A 22,485-nucleotide genomic window follows, 5' to 3' on the forward strand; every position below is an offset into this window, starting at 1 on the left:
TTTTTTTTTTTTTTTTTTTTGCATTTGCTGGCATGTTGAATCTGAGTAAACCATGGTTTCTCTTACAGAGCAGTTCATTGAGAGAAACATTATCAATCAAGCCTTTCACCAGTGCTCAGGACCAAGCTGAATTGCTCACAGATTCTCTGCCTACTTCCATCAAACAGTCATTAATGGGGCAAAAAACACAGATGTGGCAATTACTCTGGACAGGACAGAGCATTTATAATCTCATTCAGTAAATCACTGTATTCATTGTAATTCTATCATATTCCCCCTATTATATTTCTTATTTTATTTCTTGTTTATGTATTTTAATTTTTATTTTTATTCTGTCTCCTAGATTCATTTTCATACATAGAACTGGTATTTCAGTCGTAACTCACTAACCAGCCGTTTCATGATGTGCTGCAGATTTGATTATCAGCTTCCTTTAATGCAAAAACTTCAAACTAGAACTCCACAAAACTCAAAAAGTGTTGAACTGTCCTTTGCACATTTGGCATACTAGAATCTTAGAATAAGGGAATTCTTTTAACTAGATTGATGCCTTAGGTTTTAACTTTTATATTTTTCAAATCTGGTACTGCCTGGTATGTAACTCTGAAGTTTCATGTGGCCTGTTAACTACTGTTCTCTCATATTGGTTAGACATAACAAACCTCTCTAGGTTTGCTCTTCAAGGACATCAGGCCCCAAAATGTGTAAACTAAAGCCTCTAAAGGGGGTCAAACTTGAGGTAATTACATCATTAATTGAGGGTATACTGGAGAATTAACCCTGATATGCAAATGGACCAAACTTATAAAACTGTGAAGAACCTGTGACCCAGGGTCCATCTTGGGTGTAGCCTTTTGACGGTGTGTAACTCTGAAGTTTCATGTGGCCTGTTAACTACTGTTCTCTCATGTTGGTTAGACATAACAAACCTCTCTAGGTTTGCTCTTCAAGGACATCAGGCCCCAAAATGTGTAAACTAAAGCCTCTAAAGGGGGTCAAACTTGAGGTAATTACATCATTAATTGAGGGTATACTGGAGAATTAACCCTGATATGCAAATGGACCAAACTTATAAAACTGTGAAGAACCTGTGACCCAGGGTCCATCTTGGGTGTAGCCTTTTGACTGCCCGGGGTGTACCTTTGAAGGCTCTTCGAATCAATACCTACTTTTATTCTCTTGTTCTTGTATACCCTCTGTGTTTTAGGTGGCCACCTCAAGGCATCAAGATCACGCTGCTCAGGGCCTCATCCAGCTCGGCCTTGAACACCTCCAGGAAAGAGGCATCCACAACTTCTCTGAGCAACCTGTGCCAGTATCTCATCAACCACACAGTAAAGAATTTCTTCCTGATATCTAATCTAAACCTTCCCTCTCTCAGTTTAAAATCCTTGTCCTATCACTATACGCCTGTATAAAAAGTTCCTGTCCCTCATTTTTATTAGCTCCCTTAAGGTACTGAAAGGCTGCAATGAAATGTCCCCAACACCTCTTCTCCAGGCAGAACAACCCCAGCTCTCTCAGCCTGTCTCCCTAGGAGATGTGCTCCAGCCCTCCGATCATGCCAATGATCATTGCCATTTATCTAGACACAATCCACCAATAGAAACATTTTAAATACTATTTACAGTTCAGAAAACTATAGCATGACACAGAGATTTTAATAAGATTTCAGTCAGGCAACAAATATGCAGAAGCTGAAGCAGGGGTGTTGAATTTAAAAGAAGCCTGAGCAATTTTGTGCTATTACCATGCTGTGGAAATCTCAGTAAGATTCAAATGGTAAAATATATTTTCCATACATTATACATGCACACACAATGTGCAATTTTCCAAAACTTGAGCATCCACACTTTTCAAGGGAAAAAAAATGCACACATGTTCTGGCTTTACCTATGGTGAAGCAGATCCAGACTATTCACCACAATATATTAAATCGTGCAGCAAACCTTCCCCGTACTTTGTGGAATGCAGAGGAAGTGCTTCCTTTCCTGCCACCTAAGAAGGCTGACACACAGCATTCAGGGGCACCACACAGACTCCTGTGAGTAAAGAAATGTAACTATTTACTAATGCTGTTCTCAGATGGTGAGGAGAGGAAATAAAAGCCAATTACTGGGGGATATTAAGCATCTGGGCAATGAGAGGTATGTTTTTCATCATCCTATGTTACAGTTTCTGCTTCAGAACTCCTCTCCTCTGTGGACTGCGCAGTTCTTTGCAAACTTTATTACGGCTCAGAAAACCTTCTCTCTATGTTAGGCCTTCTGTTATTTTTCCACCTAAGATATAGGGGACTTTTCTAAGGTCACACAAATGACACTGGTTAAATTAAAGGTGTTGGTGGCAAACTGATTGAGTTTAATAGGTGGAAGACTGCGGCAACCACCAAACATTTACTGTCTTCTCAGCTTCTCTGTCCTCAGCCAAAAAGCAAAGGGAGCTACTGCAAACAAAATAATAGTGTCTACAGCAAAATCCACATCAGCTTAACTAGGTAACTTTTGAAATACCTCATCTTAATGATTTCAACCAATTACTTCTTTATTTTATATTTCAAATAGTCTGTTACTTTCCTGACACATGTATTGGTAAAGAGTAAATTAAGGCAACAGCTATAAAATTAAAATTATATATGATCAGCACAACATATTAGTGTTATTACCAGCACTGGAGTTCTCCAAACCAATAAAGCATAAATGTACCAACCCTCTTCCTCCTATCTTAGCAGTATACAAGGAAAAGCTCTTCCTAACACCTCTCTAATTATAACTGGGTCATTAATACAAAGGCTGCATACGCATTCACCTGAACTGTATATATATTAAAGTCTGATCCAACATGCACATAAACAAATTACTTACCATAATGAATGTAAGACTGAATGTGGGAGGAACTACAAGTACATTCAAATGTTTGGTAGTTAAGACACCCAACAGTAAAGAAAAAGCATTCCATTCTCCAAGAGTGTCTATATATTGTTATGCTACATCATCACTGAGAGGTACAAATCCAGTACACACAATAATCAAATTTCTGGATCCTTTCCTGTTGCACTTGGACAGCCCCAACCACAAGGCCAGTGTCTGACTGTGTCAGGTTGGGCACTTCTGGAGCCAGTGCTGCTCAGCTCCCACATGTGTGGGGCAGGTTTTACAGCAAGGACAGAAAAGATGGTTTCCCTTCCCCTTTTTGCACCTGTAAATGCCCAGTAGTCTGCTCTCCAGAGTCAACTTCAAGGCTGGGAAACTGTGGTTTCCAGTCTCCCCGAAGTGTGATACATGTGGACTCTTGAGGAACTCACCTCTTGAGGAAGAATCATCATGTTTTCTTCCATTTATCCTCAGAAAGAGCTCTGTTCCCAGGATTCTCAGTAAACCTAATTTTCAGCTCCATCCAGGCAGGTAAACTCTACTGAGGTAAGAAAAACTGACATAGCCTGTTTATTCATTTTCCCCCACTGGCTAGCACTGGTGGCTTCCAGCTCATTATTTAAAAGTTTTGCATAATTTTCACTGCTTCCCTACTCTTGGACTAAATTCAGATAAAAGGCTTCCGTCTCCTTCCAAGGTAAATTCCTTAATTTGGAGATTCTGTGGCCTTACCTAGGTCTGTAATTGTCTGTTTCTTGTGCAATCAAATCTAAGTAAAATATTAGAAACTAAGATTATTTTCAGCAAAGGCCAGAAATGAGTAGTTGAATCAGTCAAGGACTTGAAGTGTGCTAAACTTATTCGTATGTTGTGTTATGCTAGAAATCATGTAGGTATTATGATCCACAAAACAGAAATTAGAATGAGAAAGAGTCTGATGTAATTACCAAAGAATAGATCCGGAGGCACATTTTTTAAAAATTTGATAAAGACTATCAGCTTTAAAACTTTAATTACCAGGGAAATTCAGGTACATGAAAAGAAGAGGAATGGAAGAGTATTGTAGGCTTATACATGTGGATATGTAGTAGCTGGTTTACACTGGCACAGCTTGCTTTTGCTTGAAAGTGAGCCACTGGCACCCGAAAAAGTCAGAGCTGCTTATAAAAATATATATTAAAAAAACCGATATTCAAAATGCTTGAGCAAATCCCTAGGGCAGACAGAGCTAAAGTCTAAATGTCAGTGCTCTTTTGGAGACAAGATCAACCTATAACCTTATCAGAACACAAATTATGTCAGTGAACAACATCCAAAACCTGCAGAGGCATTTGAGAGATTTTTGGCATTCTAATTTATGGATTTCAGTTGTTGTTTCCTAACTTTCAGGCTGCTCAGAAAAAGACAGTTTTTTCTTTAGTTCATTTTTTTTTAATTGGTTACAAAAGTCCTGGAAATCTATCACATTTATCCTTGTGCATTTTGATGATGCATAATACTGATTAGGAAGTGTCTCAGCTGGTAATAAGCTCCCTTCATAATTTTTTTTTTTCAAATGCTGTTTTTATGCAGTTCATACAGGAATCCAATTAGCATATCATTGTGACTGATTAAATATGCCTCATGTAAATTTACATGTCAAAATACATACTGTACTTAAACAAACAGACAAGGATGCCAGTCTTCTGTAAACAGCTTTGCATTCATAAGCTAACTCAGGAACACAAAAGCTTATATTTAAATTCTCAATGACTACCTGAATAGAGTGAAAGGGAGATAGAAAGGTAATGTTACTCATGCATGAAGTGAGAGAATGAATATAGACATTTGTTTCTCTTTGTCTCTGAAGAAAACTATTGACAAGAGATTCCCCATCTGCATATGAGGCTGTCACGTCAGATTAGCTCATCAGGTAATGGAAATTTGGCCTCTGATCCAGAAAAGGTCCCTATGCACTAAGAATCAAGACTGTTTCAAAGAGATTGTATTATCTTAGACAGCAGGATTAAATTAATATGGGAATGACTTCTACTGGAGGAAATTTTTTGTTAAACGTGTTAATGTTTATTATGCAGAGCATCCACTTCTCATAAGTGATCTTTCTTGACATTTATTCATTACTTTTCGACCTTCCCTGCAAATGAAAAACAAACAAGTAAGTGGACCCCCTCCGAAGCATGGAGCCAAGACCTCTAAAGATGCATTCATGACCTTCCCTGCAACTGAAAAACAAACAAGTAAGTGGACCCCCTCCAAAGCATGGAGCCAAGACCTCTAAAGATGCATTCATGATAGTACAACCTACGAAACAGTGGAAAAAACTATGCTGTTGTCAGATATGATCCCCCAAAAATGGAAAAATTCTTGGGGTCATTCAATAAGGACTGAACTCACAGGTGGATGTTGTAGCTACTCTCCTTAACCAGCAAAGAGAAGAATTCAGTTTCAATTCTTTTCTCAATGAATAGTTCACTAATTTACATTAAATATATGACAAAAGGAAGAACTTGGAGATGATTCAGATGACTCATCAGACTGCTACAGTGCAGTGTTCCCTTTGCTCTCCCGTGCTTCAGGTCAGTGAATGTTCAATTATTCCATGCAAAGCCTAACAGCTGCTGCAGGAAGGGTTGAAAATCTCCTCCCAGGACTTTACTAGCATTGTGATTAAAGGTATAGGTTCAAACCTGCAAAGGCACAGCAAAACAGTCAATTCATATATTCATCCTGACCAAGTGCATTTCTGATAACAGACTGAGATTTCATCCATAGAAATGAATCAGGAAGAACTGATTATATAGATTTGCATCGTTGTTTGTAGTACAGCCCAGAGGGAATAAACACACCAGGAAGAGTATCAAGTAGTTGTAGAGCAAAGGTATGTGTGTATGACTAGATATATTCAACAAACAATTCAAGTGGAAGTCCAGTGTTTTTGATGGAAATCAGATGAGGCTACCACTGAGCATGGCAGGAAAAAAAAGGCCACCTTAGCCCTGACTTTAATGATGTCTCACATGTAAATAAAATGTGGTTAATTTGATCCCTCTACCTCCTTCTGATTTCACACAAACCAGAACAGGGAAGGGAAGAACAAAGCATAGCATGGAGATATTTTCTGCACAGCAAAGGTGTATCTCCTAAGGGTGAGATAATCTATCCAACTGCATGTACTTATTACTTCATCTTATGTGTATTGTAGCACAGAGAGATGAACTACATAAATCACATGAGAGTCTGAAATAAGAAATGTAATTGAGAGGCATTTCAAAATAAATGTAGGAGGTTGAAATAGTGAAATAATAGAAATATCTGGACAATAAAATGACATCTTGATATTGAAATTACAAAAAGCACAGGTCTCATACAGTACAAAATAATTTATATGTGTCTGTGGTTGTTATTGATTCCATATACTGTTTCTATTACTTCATTTAATATATATTTTAAAATTAGAACAGATTTCTGCATTTTCCAGTATCTAAAATCAGCAATTTAGAAAGTTTCTTTGACATATTTAATATTGAAATAATTAAATTCTGTTTATTTTTTAACCCAAATGTGCTAAAATGTTTTTAACAATTTTCAATCTACATCACAAGCTTCAGTCTATACTAAAAAGAATCTGAATTGTGAATCTACTAAAACAAGTTGAAAACAGAAATTGTTTAGCTCTAACCGCTGTAGAAGGGATAATGTTATAACACTAATAGTAATAAGTGAAGTAAAATTTTCAAATACTATGGCAAGAAGAAAACTGTTATTTTAGTAGACTCAAATCAGCTACTTATCCATTTATTTCATCTTTGCTGGAAACCAGGTAGAGATGCTTAATAAAAGTACAAACCCTTATTACTGGAAAATCACAGGGAAAAAAAATCACCTGAAGAAAACTTTTTGCTTTTTTAACTTCCTAAAATTTAAGGATATTCCTTTATGAAACTTCATCACTATTTAATATCAAGCAACTATCAATGTTTTCATTATTGACAGAAAGCCATAAATGAGCTCTTATTGAGATAATTATTTTCATTCCCTCAGCCTTGTTTAACTTGCAATCTGAAATGTGTCTCTCACAGTTTGTGCAGAAAAGTCAAGGAACACTAATACACATAATAAACACTTAATAAACATAGCCAGCATTTTTGGTGCTTATAACTGAGAAGCATTAAAGTGCCAGGGCATCAGATTCAGAGGAAGGTATGGGTGGAATTCAGTTCTGAAATTAAGACATCTAAACCTAAATGTCTGCAGAGACATGCTGATATATCAGCTGGTTGCATAAGCTCCCAATGTAGTTAATAAAGGCCAGAAAAATGATGGAATATATCAGTAAATATCCTTAATAAAAATAGATTTTGTTTTTGTTTATTGAGGGAAAAATTCCACTATTACGTATACATGCTGTGAAAAAGAAGCATAAAAAGACAATTTTCTAGAGGGGTTTACTCTTTCACAATAGTGTGCAATTGCACAACATATGGATAAAAGATATGTCATTTCAGTTTATCTACAATCATGATTTAGCTTACTGTCTGTAAAAGAGAAATTTAAAAAAACCCACTTCATTGGAGAAAAACATCTTTCACTTGTTAATAAAGCTGTATAAGTTGTATAAGATTTAACTCAGTGCCATAAGAGTCATACTATGTACTTTTCAGAGAACGTATAAATTTTTCAGCTGGTGACTTTCAGACTCCATTTGCCTGTAATAGGGAGATGATTCAGTCACAATTCAACCAACAATGCATGTAATATTGTCTCTATTAAAGCTGAGAAAAAGCACAAGAAAATACTAAAAAATTGAAAATCACATTGAGTAAAAGCAACAAATATCACATCTGCAATTTAGTAGCATATGGCTTTTTCCTTATTTTTAAAGGCAATGACATTTAAAGCTGCTAATTAAGATATGTCAAAAATGGGATTCCTTGAAATTTTTATTCACAACACAACTAAAATTTAGATTATTCTTAAAATAATGAAAAATATTGTTTAATAACACAGTAGATATTTTAGGAAGTGGCACAAATACAAAGGACAAGATGTTGCATACTCGATGAGGCTGATGGCCTAAGTTTAACAGCTGATAGAATTACACTGAAATATTTGCTCTCTTCAAGTAGAACATCACTTTCCCTCACTCTCCAAATTTAATTTTGTTGTGTTTTGGGGTTTTTTTTAAACCAAGCACAAACCAGAAGGTCTCACAGAAGGTCTGCTAACCTCCAAAGATTTCCCTAATAGAGGCTGATCTAGACACACTCCACCAACAGGTTTGCAATGATGGAAGAATAGTTTTCCTTGGCAGCCTGCTTTGTACCCAAATTTTCTTCAATATCCAGAAAAGGGGATAGATAAACCAAAGTTTCTCCTAAAAGGACAAACAAACACAATGGGAAGGCCCTGGCGTGATGACGAGCAGAGACTTAAGTTACAGTCTAATTAATCCCTGAAGGGATCTCCTTGCCTTTATTGCTATAAATACTGTCAGGAAATAAAAAAGTAAGGATTACTTATCTTTTAAAATCACAAGAGCCTTTTCCAAGAGTCAGGAGCAAGTTGAGAGGAGAATTTTAGAATGTATGCATTTTTGATTTCAAGTTTCACTGTTGTGTTTTGTTCTTGTCAGCAATTTAGACAGAGATTTGCTTATACATATGCAGTTTGTGCAGCAAACAGCATTATTTATCTGTATCAGATAATTTTGTAGAATCAGATGCTCCTAGAAGAACACTCAGAGATGCTCCAGGCCACAATAATGCAAAGCACTTCTGCAGATGTGGAAGGAAAACAGGTTGGGGGAGAAAGGTAAGAATAAGTGACAGTTTGTATCAAACCAAGGTAGCTTTAAAAGATATCGATTTAAATATCAGTTGCAACCCACCAGAAAACATCTTTCAAAAAGACCTGCTGTTTCCACACACTGATGTGCAAACTGGTGACATTACGTCCATCACAAACCTCACTTGCCAAAAAAATGGCAGCCTGCTTGGAGAGGAGTCAAAGCCAACAACTGCTGCAGAACTGAAACTGCTACAGTCATTTCTGTAAGAGGGTTATTAAGTGCACTAAGTAATTTTTTTAAAGTGAATGGAGTTTGCTCTTAGCAGAAGCTAGATGTGTACTGAAGTAGAATAAACCATTTGAAAATTCCTTCTAAAAGCCACCAGCAACAAAATATTGCCCTTTTCCCCCACTTATTTATTCTGTTGCCTAAAGACAGCCACACATGCCCTTTGAGGTGACCCAAGCATCTATGATATCAGTTTGGGGTGGGCAGAGGTGACTGAGGGCCATGAGAAAACACCACTTCTCTGAAAGAGCTTCTGGCAGCCAAAAACTGAAGCTCAGTGCCCAAACTGCTACCAGACCACATCGGGTTTAGTGAGGTACAACCTGTCCTTTTTGCATAAGAGGAGGTGAAAATACCTTGCTCCAAACAATGCTGCCCTTCCTTGGCAGCAGATTTCCATGCCCATATTAATTCTGAAATGTGCTCTAAGGGTGCTTGAAAGAGATCTGAGGGATTTACTTTCACTGGAAGATGTTGTTTAGTTCGAAATCTAAGCAAGATTTCTGTTGTAGTTATGGAGAATAACAGGATCCCCAGGGGGATGATATATACTTGACCTGTCTTAGACACCAATCATAAGTGTGATAGACATGTATGAGATAGATGAGATATAGGAGCTCCAGATGAGACAGACACCTCTCATGGGATGAAATGTATTACCCTCTGGAAGCACTTATTACACTGCACTGATTGTAACAGGAGCCAAGGTTGACTGGCTTATACTTAAAGCAGCTAAAACGAAAGACACCTGAGTTAGAGGAGACAAAATCACTCTTACATTTAAATTTGATTACAAAGAATTGAGTTAGCTGACACAATACTGACCATGACTGATTGGGTCCATGCTCAGAAGGACAAGTCCAATTCAACACTGAGCTGCAAGGCAGCCACTGTAATTAGTTGGCACGATGCTAAACACACTTGTTTTTTTCCAAGGCATTCAGTCAACTCATTTTTAATGGGAGCAGAATCATTTACCAGTCAAAGGATGCAGTCGTAGAAATATGGGACAGTTAAGAATGATGCACCTGAGGTATGTATGGAAAAAAACATCACCATTCTATTCTGAACGCTTCAAAATATACAATGGCAATGAAGAGAAAATATTAATTCTCATTTTAAAATAGGAAATTACATATGTTCTGATGAACCTATGAATTAGTTTGAAATAAAAATTAGAATTCTGCATTGCTAAACTGAAAGCTTTTTTTAAAAAGCAGAAGTGTATGAATGAAAAAAATCAACACATTCTGACAAGGTAAACTGACATAATTTGAAAGTGTTTTCTTTAAAATAAAATGTGAAATTAGCCTGTATACTGTCGTAAGTTGTGTGAAGCCATCTTGATTTAAACCACCAAAATTTATGTTGCCGTAAGGACAGACAAGGGAGTTTATGCATGTATTGAAACTTTTAAGTTCCAGTACCACTTATACATATGAAGATATTTATGTAAAGTAACAGGCATATAATTATAAAGAGAAACAAGTGACAGCAATAATGCATGAATGGTATTTTATATTTTGCTAAAGATGACTAATGAACTGAATTTCTATGGAAATATAGTGTGCCTGACATTCTCATACCTACCCATTGAGTTCATAATGATTACTGCTATTACAATGAATACAAAACTAATGAATAATAAATTAAATCCTCACACTAAATTGATATTAGGAGTCTCTTTAAGTCATTTTTTGTAACAGTCAAGTCACAATCCATAACCTTCTGAGAATAACAAGTTATGGATTTAATTACAGATAAAAAGAAATATCTTCTATTAAAATGTGGGAAATTATGCCCTAAAAAATTAAAAATGGAGCAGATTTTGGAAAGCAGCAAAGAATGTTCATAAACTAAAAAAATACTAATGAAATAGGAAATTAGAATGTCATGTTTTTACTTGTAATGTTTTCAAAAGAAACATGCCAGAGTTAGGATAAAAGATGAACTAGCCAAGCAATACTTATGAAAAGTTTGACAGATTTATGACATGTAAATGTAAAGGAACTCTTTCATTTCTGTACACAAAAATCCTGTAAGAAGAATTTAGCTAACAATCAAAATAAGTGTCATGTCTAAATTTGGTAATCATCACTCAGAATTCATCAGAAAACTAAAACATTGAAGGGGATTTTTGTTCCTATAATCTTTCCAAAAATCTTCTGGTGAAAAAATAATTGTAATTTCCACAGATATACAGATATACATTTTGAAAGTTTAAAGATCCTTGGAAATAAAACATGGAAGATATTTTAAGGGGGCATGACCTTCCTCTGTGTCCTACCACATTTAGTGTTAGAGGTTCTGTATGACAATACTTCATGAATCTGGACATCTTTCAAAATTAAAAATAACTATTTCACCATCAATTATAAACACTTTGATTTATCAAGATAAATACCAGCCTCTAAAAAGTGATTCTGAAAAAGTCACTGCAGTAGCTTAGGCTCCCCTGCACACTGCTGGAGACCTGTGACTCCCATCTCCCTTGGCACAAGGGCAGAACCCGTCTGCGCATTTTGGAATGCGTTCAAGAACTCTTTAAGATCTCCACAAATAGAAGATGCACTCAAGTGCATTTCTATCGGGTACAACAGTTCCTGAACAGAATGGTGAAGAATGGAATTTCCTTGTATAACTGAAGTTTCAGACATGAAAGAAAGAATTCAAGAACTACACAGTACATTTAAAATCTGTAAAAAGTGATTTTGCCCTGGAGTCGGTTTTTATATGAATGGCCGTATCTGGTTCCTTTAGCCACGAATCATATCTCCAGCAGTGCTCTGAAGGAGGAGTATGGAAATCAAATACAACTGGTTTCACCTTTTTTTAAAAATACATACACCGACTTCCAGGAATTCTCTCATTAATGCGATAAAGATGTCAAAAGAATGCAGAGTATCTTTAAATATAAAGGGTATAAATGTACTATCTACCCTTAGCACGTATAAGCATCAACACAATCTCTCCCACATAATTGCCTGGGTGAGGGTAGGGCTTGACCAGCAGTAGACTTCATATTCCTGCACGGATCTACCCCAAACTCAGTTTTACCTCTCATGATACCACTGTTCATGAAACAGTGGTTTCGTGACCATGTGTGAATTGCAAGTGTTTATCCAGAATAGGGACTGGGAGCATGAAGGACGTTCACCAGTGGCACCAATGATAACCTAATAGCAATTACTAGATGCACACTAAAAGCCACATTGAAGCTTGTTCCTAGGGGTGTCAGAACTTGAAGGTATCCACGTGATAGTGAAAACATGCTGTGGACTGTCTGCTGTGTTACTGACCATTCTGTTGTAATAGTTTCTATTTCTGTTTATTCTCAGAGAAGAAATCTGAGATGTAAGATTCCATTCTTTTGGAATGAGGAGTCTTAGATGCTTACTGCCTTCTGTCTAAAGCAAAGATTTATTTAACCTGTATGGCAATATTCCACTAAGTTTGTTTAAAACTCTTGAGGGCAAGTTATAATTCATTCTTGGTACATACGCCTCTACACATAAATATCTGCCAACTAGCATTTATGGTTGTTTGCTGCATAACAGATATCAGTATATAATGGATATTAGTTTAATAGTTTTACAGAAGACACCAAATTAGAGCTCTTAAACTCTCTGATGCTCCTTACTATAGTGGTTTGGTCCAAAATACTCATTACTGTTTATCTGCTGTGAGATAAGAATTAGGAGAAATGCAAAACAGGCACCAAACTTGAAAGAATATAAAGAAGTTTATTAACAGACCTAAAAGAAGAAAAAAAAATTATACCACCTTCAGAACTCTCCTCCTCCTCCCCCCACCTTCCTCCCTTCTCCCAATGACAATGTGAAAAGACAACCCTTAAGATGTTCAGTCTGTTTACCACTTCCATAATAACCTTGTTCAGTCCATTTAGAAAGAGAAGTCTCTTCTTGCTCATGCTATGAAAACATTATCACAACGAGACAGCCGCCCACTTCCAAATATTGTTCAGTCCATTTAGGAAGAGGAGTCTCTCTGCCTGCGTGTGAGTCCTTTCCCCCGACTTGCAGCTTTTCCCGCAACTGCTTTCGAGGGTCCACTCTTGAAGTTTTTTGGGGTACAATTTTAAGGTTGAGCCATTCAGAAACAAAAACAGAGGCCCTTCTCCTTCCCTGGGAGCAAAGGGTCTTCATCATCTTCATTGTTAGGACTATCTCTGGGAGCATCTCTAGGGACTGAGGTTTTCTCCTTTCCCATTTGGAGCAAAAGGCCTCATCTGGTTCATCCCTCCCTGTCCAAACTTCTCATGAAATTACAGCTGCGTCAGCATCTGCCTATCTCAGCGCAGGTGCTTTTGCTCACGAGTTGAACACTCCACCCCCCATATCTTCATGAAATTACAACAGGATACTCTGATATATCATAGCTTCACAACAGAATTTCAGCTTTAAGCATCTCCTCTCTCTCTTCCCTCAGGTTTTCAGCTCTTCACAGCAATAAAAAGGGTTAATCTCACCTCGGCCTGGCAGCTTTGCAGCTGGAATGTTGAATGTTTCTTATCGCATTGAATATCTTCTAGTTCCAACCCCCTCCTTTGGAGTCCCAACCTGCCTTGTCTCCTTTATAGATACTAATTCAGTACAATACCTGTCTGCACAAAAATAGTTTTCTCCACAAAATTATGAAATCCACTCTAAACAGCAACATATGGCAAAGCTATGTATCCAAAACATGAATGCAAGAAAAGAGATGAGTGATGAGTTTAAAGAAGTAAGCCATGAAGAATGATCTCAGACTAGTTATTCTAAATTAAGTCTGCAAATGACTAAAAGCCAGCGCCGGAAACGAGGGAGAACTTGGAGGGGGAGTTTGCCTATTCTTAAATGTGGATCACAGAGGTGATCACAACTTTAAGTGGCTTAGAGAATTGTCCCTATTTAAACTGGCCAGCTGATAGGTTCTATCAGTTCCCAGAGGAAACTGTAAGCACCCCTTAGCAAGGACGTCCCTTCCGGGACTATGCTTGCTAACCTATGACACTTACCTACATCTAACACAGCAAGAAACCAATATAATGTGAGAGATGGATGCACTTACTCACACTGGCAAAGAGTATCAGAGAAGTAGAAGCAATGTGTACGAAACCATGTGATAAATATGCAAACACTGCCTCATCACCAGTTTAATAACCAGAGAAGAGGATCAGCTTCCTTGTCCATACTGCCACTTCTGCAAACATCTACCCGTACATCCTTTTCTAGGCTTACCACATCTCCCAGCTTTCAGCTCTTTTCTGCCCCCACTGCTGATTTCAGATATTCAGTTATTCTATGATAGCTTTGCTGCCAGTAGGAAAAGAGCCGTGGATAGAATGAGAGGAAAAGGGACCCGACAAAAAAGCAGAGTTGCAGGAGGACAGAGAAAACCATTGCAAATGTTTGGATCTATCCATGTTTACACCAGAAAACCTGAGAGGGGCATCTGACTCTTCACCACGAAGTTAAAAAGATATTAACTTACCATCAAATAATAATCATTAACATATTTTCCTAAACCGTACAGAAAGTAGAGTATTGGGAGCTGCCAAGTGAAAGGCAGTTTATTTGCCTATAATGTTACCTAACTTTGAAAACATTATGTTGCAACACAAAATAACAAGTTCTATAGCAGGTGGATTTCTCAGTTTGAAACACATTAAAAAATAATGTTAAAATACTTCTAATTTAATATAAAATAATGTAATAACCTCTCTGACTTCCCAGTTCTCAAGTGGAAATAATTCCTGTTTGAATGTGCAAATCCATTTTACAGCCAAGGGTTGTAACTACACCCAGTGTGGTTGATTTTAGCTGCACATTTCCCATTAATGTTAATGTGAGTTTCACAGCTATATTGCTGCACATGGATGCAGAATATACCCTCAAGTTGTTAAATGAATTAAGAGAATGAATACATGGTGATTCCCATGAAGAGGAAAAATGCCAAGGAGATAAATGTCAGAAAGAATAATACACAAAATCCATTCAGAGAAGGAAGGGTGGGGAGGGAAAAAAAAAGGAAGCATTTTCTGATCTCTTTCCAAAATGAGTTGTGTTCTGGGTTTCCTGCAATGATGTAACAGTTGAAAAAGGCTCAGTCATGAAATTCAGAAGAAAAAATTAATCTTTCTCTCAATTAAAGTCTATGTTTCAGATTGACATACTGCTCTTTAGTCCTAGATTTAAAGCTTTATCTCTTTTTGCTCTGGATTATATGTAGAGTCAAAAATTATCAGAGGAATGTTTTCGTCAGTGCTGCAGTCCCATGGCTCTTCACTGGTAATAGTTCAACAGTTTTTCTGGCAGAGCTGATCAAGGTTAAAAATTCCTCAGCAAAAAAAACCAGTATGTTTTGAGTGCTACCAATGAAATCCTAGTCCAGCTCCGACTGCAAGCACTGAAACATTGCAACCTTATCTCATTAGGTTTAGATCTAAGATTTGGCCATCAAATCCTGACCTCCATTTCCACAGTACACACCAATCAGTCCCAAACCATTACTTTTTGAAGGTCTGCATTCTTTCTCCATGCACAGTAGGAATTTCATGGTCACCAAATACCTATATTGGGTATTTTAATTCACAAAACAAACTCAAGAGGGAATGAACACTGAATTGTGTGTGAAATCACTATAGACTTGAGGAGCTGTCCGGAGTTTAGGAGCACAGCTGAACACTTTGAGCTCCTCTGAAACATTCTCTGCTTATCTCTTTATATATATATATCTATATATATATATATATCTATATATATCTATATATCTCCACATACACACACTTTCAATAGCACAAAGAACACCACAACAAGCAAGAAGAATCACTTTTACTTTAGTCTGATAAAAACATGAATATAGCACCATGAAAAGAAAATCAACATTATAAAAAAAATGACACGAATTATAAAAATCTTCATTCTCTTCATAATTGTGTTAATACACTTATTTGGTTTGGGTTTTTTTTCTTTCTTATTTTCTCATATCTTGCTAAAGTACTTTAGCAGTTTAAAAGCCCTCTGGATTAAACAAATCCATTCACAGAGTAGTGCTGGATGAAGTGATAACTCCCACAAGAAAAATGGGAATATTTTGCATGCATTGAATTTTTATATGTGAATTTCCAGCAATTTTTTTTTAATTTCCTGCACCTTTATTAAGTACAATAAGTGCATTCTTTTATTTTCTTTTTTATTTTCTTTTTTTTCTTTTCTCTTTTCTTTTACTTTCCTTCTCTTTTCTTTTCTTCTCTTTTATTTTTCTTTTCTCTTATCTCTCTTTTCTTTTTCTTCTTTTATTTTCTTTTTTTCTTTTCATTAATATTTTTCAATGTAAATTAAAAGTATTATCATTATTTATCTTTGTGTACATGTGAAGTCAAACAAACACATACATAATAAACATGTATGATGCATTTGTGTGTCTATATATAACACTACACATACAAATATATGCACACAAATATACATTTAGTCTGTACCACAGATTTCCCATATTTCTCCAATTTCACATTGGATGTTTACTCCTAAGCACCCATTTAGCTAATTTTGTGAACTATGATAAATGAAATTACTCTGTATTATTAGTTCACTTATGCTCAGTGCAAAACTACAGTGAAAACTGGGTTCCACAACTTCTAATTACAAATATTAGCTACCTGAGTCTTCTCCAGCTGAGCAGATTAGCATAGATCTTCTCTGCTGACAGCTTTGACCTTCACTCCAGTAAACACTTGTCAAAATGCCAAAAGTAATTACCTGGCTGTTTAGGAAGGAGTAATGGGGTGTAGCTACCTACCTTTTCTTGTTACTGATCTAAAATGTCTATAAAACTTTGCCAAGAGGCACCCTCCGGATTTTGGCATAAACATTTTTTTCTCATCTGTCTTTTTTTGTCTTTTTTTTTCAACAGGCTATCAAATATTTGCTATATGATCTCCTGCCAGCCAATCCCATCACAATTCTGGGGGACAGGTTAAATAACCCACTAGATGGATCTTTCAACCAAAACTGTTTTATGACTGCTGTCATCCTGATTTTGTTGCACTGATGCAACCAGGAAAAAAATACTAAAAAGCAGCAGAAGCAGCACAGGGAAAAATGAGCATAATTATCCTATGGTGATGGTACTGTCTATCCTCTGAATTAACTTACACATTATAGCTTAATTTTTTTTCATAAAAAGCCTTTTCCTGTTCATATTTCAGATTTACAATTAAGAAAACGGAGGTGCAGAGAATTTACAGGCACTACTTGAAAAATCTATGGCTAGATAAAATCAAGGGATATCTTTTGACTTCAGCCAACATAAAGTCATACAATTGCTCTTAATCTGGCAGGTTCAAATTTATGGAAAATATTTTTTAAACATAACAAAGGGATTTAACATTTTCCTGAGGACTAGGTAATACTAGAAAGATTTTAGTATTTGCAGATTATTACAATGGTTATTAATCTCTAAATCCTGCAAACAACTTTTGTCAGACAATGGAAAACATCATCTCCAAATAGGAACAAGATCAAACGTGAGAAATCTGACTTGATCTTATCTTGCATGTCAGAATGGATATGTGGAGTTCAGAAAGCTCAGGGGGGAAAAACTCCCTTCTTTGGCCACAGATAGTCCAGAAGACAAACAATTCATGAAAATCAAGTCCCTTACCTTGTAGTCCAAACATTCCCTAACAACTGTGCACAGTATCAGGTAGGAGCAGCAGCTGCTGAAGTAGCCTTCAGTCCATAGGAGAAAGACTGCTTAAAATGAAGGCAATGTTAACACACAGGTCTGAACACTGCTGACAAGTGCGCCCTTGTGAGCACTGCCAGCAAACTTTTCTTATCTTTAAAAACTCTCCCAAAGCTCTCAAATAATTCCTAGTCCCACTATCAGGAGCTCATTACTTTCCTTCTCAGATACATCCCGGCACGAGCTATCAGCAGCAGAAGGTCATGCAAGTGCCTATTTTCAAGACGGATGATACGTGAATCCCCTGGACCTCCTAACTAAGCCTTTTTCAGCCAGAAACCCTCCACCTGCCCTTTCATGCAGGGTCACATTTGTGCCTCCTTCCCAAGATCCTGTAAATCGTGTTCTACCGAGAGAACAAATTGCTCCCACGTTCAGGTCAGCTGTCCTTACACTCTGTTACCAAAACACCACGCTTCTGGAGAAGGGCCTTTTCATGCTATTGCTTTTCTCCAGGTAAAAGGGACAACAGCCTGATTCTAAGATGAGTATATTGATTTTCTGTGTTTTTTTTCTTGTGCTTTAAATAACAACTATGTTTCATAGACCCCTGAAGTAGCACCGCTCTCAGTCACAATTTTTATTCTTTGGCTGATATGAAAGCTATCAGCTAAAATCACAAGACTACTAATCGTCCAATTTCATATATTAAAAATAGGATATTTACATCAGATAAAGACTATTTTCCTGTTTGTACTGACTAAAATAGAACACTATCTGTTCTACCTTATCCCTGTTCCACATGGTGCCTAGTGTTTATTTGCATGCACAGTTTAAAATCGTTAGGTTAATCTTGTTGTTCCACATTTTGAGAAGTTATAATCAATCTGTCTAATAGGTGGAAAAAAAAAAGTACTGACTGTTCTTTTCCAGGGAAAGATGAGGTTACAATGCTATCTGACCTAAATTAGGGTTTCTTCAATTCCCTTCTTTATGCTTACCTAGAAAGTTACATAATCATCAAAAAATATTACACAGCCAATCTATTCTTGACATAAAAGCTGCCTGTTATGTACTGGCATTACCAGATTTCTTCTGTTGCATTCCTAAATAATTTGTTTTAATATGCTTAGGATCTGCTGTAAACAGAGATAGTGTCTTAAGTACACCGCACAAAAATGCATAAAACTTTATTAAAGGACTATAACATTTAGAGATGTCTGGAATTGTAATTATTATTGTTGTATATATCATATTGCACATATATTTCAATTTTCCTGGAAAATGTGTTGCTTCTCATAAAAATGCTAAATAGAAGCAATTTTGCTAAATAATATGGCAAAATACAACATTAAGCAATTGTCTTGGGTTTGGGGATTTCTGCTTGCTTTAAGTCAGAAATAAAATTAGTTCTCAAATATTTTAGTATAGGGACTTTTTGATACTATGTCCACAGTGGGAGCCCCAGTACTGCTGCTATACAAAAAATAAAAGTGTTTTGTTTCAGTCACACATTCTCAGCACCATGGATTTTAGAGCAGCTATTTGTTGATTTGCACCAGCTGAAAACTGTCCTACACATAAAATGTACGGGTCAGTTTCAAAAATCTGTGCATGGAAATCAGTAGCAAATTTAAATGGAAAAAGACTTTTCACTTCCATAGCCAAAAATTTATTGGGAGATATCTTTGGCTTAAAAGAAAACCACTTTGCACTCTAACTACCGGGCAGTTTCATCCTGCATTATCAGCTGTGTATGTGTGAAGAAGCTGACTGCAGGAATTTGGTTATTTAATAGTATCACACATGGTAATATTTATCAAAATTTAAATTTTTGTATTTTTACTTTATCTTAAATTAATTTTGAATTCTTAAAGAGCTTTGAATATGTTAGTAAAGGACAATGTGAATGAAGGAGACTTACATAGAAGAAATCAGGATTTGCACCAGAAGATTTTAAGAGATCTATCAATAGAAAAAAAATTTTTGAGTATGTTACTGAGCAGCAATTACAGGAAGAAGCTTCTATCTTTTCTCTGTGAACAGAGGCAATCTAGGCAACTGGTTTTGAATAAATGCCTAACATTTAGACAGCTGCAACTGATTTAGATGAATTCTACCCACACTATTAAAATGCATTTAGGTATATTACCAGAGGGCTCTTTTAAAAATTCAGCTTTAAAATCTCTATTAACCTCTAAACCATGATATAAATTACTTAAATAGAAGACTTATTTTTACCAGTCTCCATAGACCTGCTTACAGATTTCAGAAAAAACACCTAACAGAAATACATGAGTTTTAATCTAAGCGTCAATTCTGCCTTTCCTATTGAACCCTTGGTATAACTGTGTGGTTCAGGTATTAATTGTTGTATCCCAAAATATTCTAGTATCTACACTACACCAATGGTGTGTTTCTCTTTATTTTAGTTTAATACCAATCTGATAGTTTTCTATGAATGGGTGTAAATAAGAGACATGAAAATGCAATGACATAAACCATCATTGTTTTAAATTAAAGAATATTAACTACATAATGCTACTTAGCTCTTTTTTGTGTTCCTCCCCAATACCACGAAATTACTAGCTAGCTTTACAATTCCCAATAGTTAAGCAGCTGGATTTAGGGGTTTATGTTGGAATAGATGACATCACTTTATAAGTTGAACAGAAGGAAGTTCTATAATTTTCTGTTAAAACAGAAAGTGGTTTTAAAGATGAGAAATATTTTGCTCTAAAATTAGATTCCTCACAGTTATTCTTAGAGGAGAGGGGTGTATGTTAAAATGAATTCCATCCTTACTAATTACAGCAATGAATATCTTAATTAGAAGGAAATCTATGGAGAAGAATCATAACCAAAGGTACTTGTTATTCTTCAGGACTGAGGCGCGTTTACTGAATGGTCGCACTCCTCACTTGTTCTATTTTTCAACAGAAGAACAGGGTGGGAAAGAAATGCCATCTTGAAAACTCATTAATCATTGTATCAGACATTTGGTACTGAAAGAGACGGTTCAGTTTCTGAATAATCTTCAAAACCATAATGACATCCTTTATTCAGCAACAGAAGGATTTGAGGAAAATAATTCAGATAGATTTGATGATACAGTGAAGGAAATCGATCCACTACAGAGGGCTCAGGAGGTGAAAAAGGACAATGTGAACTAAGGAGGCTTGAGTAGGAGAATTCAGCATTTGCACCAAAATACTTAGGAGAGGTAGGAACAGAAAAAGACCTGTCAAACCTTTACTTTTCATAATACAGACCAAAGAATTGTAACCCTACTTAAACCAGTGACATGGCACATGAAATCAGATGAACCTCACAGCCTCCTGGCTACATTGTTCAAAGTTTCTGACAGAGAAGCTGTCAGTTCTCTTCAAAGATGATGATGAACTTCAAATCATTCACACACACATTCTTTGTTACCCTCTCAGAGAGCAAGATATCTAACTGCATGGTCTGCAAAAATCTAGATAGAGGGAAGGAATTCACCTGAAGACTTTCAACTCGTTCTGTTCACTTCATCACAGCTGAATTAAGATCTGACAGTGACTGACCAATGAATATGTTCAAAACAACCATCACTGCTCACAGTTGTGGGGTAGGAAAAGGAACGAAGACACTCTGCCAGCATGGACAGGTTGGTACCTGAAGCAAGAGAGTTCATCTTGTTGAGACTTCTCACAAGACCTGCAAAGCATATGCCAAAAGTCAACAAGACAACCAGGGCTGCTTATAATGATTTTGAAAGAACTTTTTAGAGAAAAGGAAGACTTTTTTGCCCAGAAATAGGAGTTTTTTCCTTTTAAGGACACAGAATGTGTATCTCCTGCACTGACAGTCACCATGAAAAAGAAGGTGGATGTTGTTATTAGCAAACCAGCACAAAAAAAATTGTCAAATTTCATTATGTCAGCAAGAGAAGCAGTACCAAGAATAATAAATTTCCAGATTACATTTATTTAATTGAAATGTATAATGGAAAGAACTTTTAACAATTAACTAACACTGATCGAAAAAGCATCAAAAGACAGACAGTATTTAATCACAAACTGAAATAACCAGAGAAAGAAAATCAGAGTATGGTGAAATCACTTCATTAAATGATATTTCCCAGCTTCTGTTCAAATTCCTCTGTGAAACTGAGGAAACCTAAAGTTTTTCAGACATGCGTCAGTAATATCTATTCTAAATATGCTTTTAACAAAATAAATGTATAACTAAATAAAACTTCACAGTCTTACTCTTGCAGTTGATGGTTCATTCCTCATTGTACTGTGGCTCCTTCTCCCAGCCTCCCTTCTCTACGTTTACACATTCTTTACATGCAGGTATTACATGTAGCTTTATTATATGGAGATCCAAAGTTATATTTTATGAAGATAAATCTGAAGACAGTTCTCTCTCTCTTGTTCTCCTGAGAACCTCCTAGAAAAATTTTCTTGCTAATAATGGATAACAATACTTATTATGTTTCTGTCAGCAATGCTGGTAAGGTCAATACTTATTGGCAGAGAGAAGAGTGTGGCTCTGCAGCGTTCCTAGAAATGAACAGTGAATTTAAGTTGAGAACCAGATCCTCATCAGTTGACTTTCTGATGATGAGATATTCCATGAATGTGCTTTTTATTGTACTTCTGTCATGCTGCATACTGGAAAGATAACCCTCTTTGACCAATAAGACGAGGTCACTGCATGACTAGAATGAATACAAGAAAACAGTCACGTAAATAATTTGCAATATTTTGGACTTACATCTTATTTGCTAAAAGTTGAAGTGTATGTTTCAATTATACCAAAGGGTAATAAAAATAATTGCTGCTAACAGCTCCAAAATGC

General features: G+C 36.3%; 1 protein-coding gene and 1 long non-coding RNA gene across 3 annotated transcripts in view; one reads left to right on the plus strand and one right to left on the minus strand.

Moving 5' to 3' along the window:
• The window catches only part of LOC108445367, a 5,485-nt gene extending 4,151 nt beyond the window's left edge, over positions 1-1,334 (plus strand). Inside the window, exon 3 of the long non-coding RNA XR_001860189.1 lies at positions 1,208-1,334. This is a non-coding gene — a long non-coding RNA (uncharacterized LOC108445367). The remainder of the gene's footprint in view (positions 1-1,207) is intronic.
• PTPRN2 (protein tyrosine phosphatase, receptor type N2) overlaps positions 1-22,485 on the minus strand; it is a 583,516-nt gene that overhangs the window by 329,271 nt on the left and 231,760 nt on the right. The window lies entirely within an intron of this gene.

Source organism: Corvus brachyrhynchos, unplaced genomic scaffold (genome assembly GCF_000691975.1).
Source record: "Corvus brachyrhynchos isolate BGI_N302 unplaced genomic scaffold, ASM69197v1 scaffold52, whole genome shotgun sequence".
In the NCBI taxonomy this organism is placed as follows: domain Eukaryota; kingdom Metazoa; phylum Chordata; class Aves; order Passeriformes; family Corvidae; genus Corvus; species Corvus brachyrhynchos.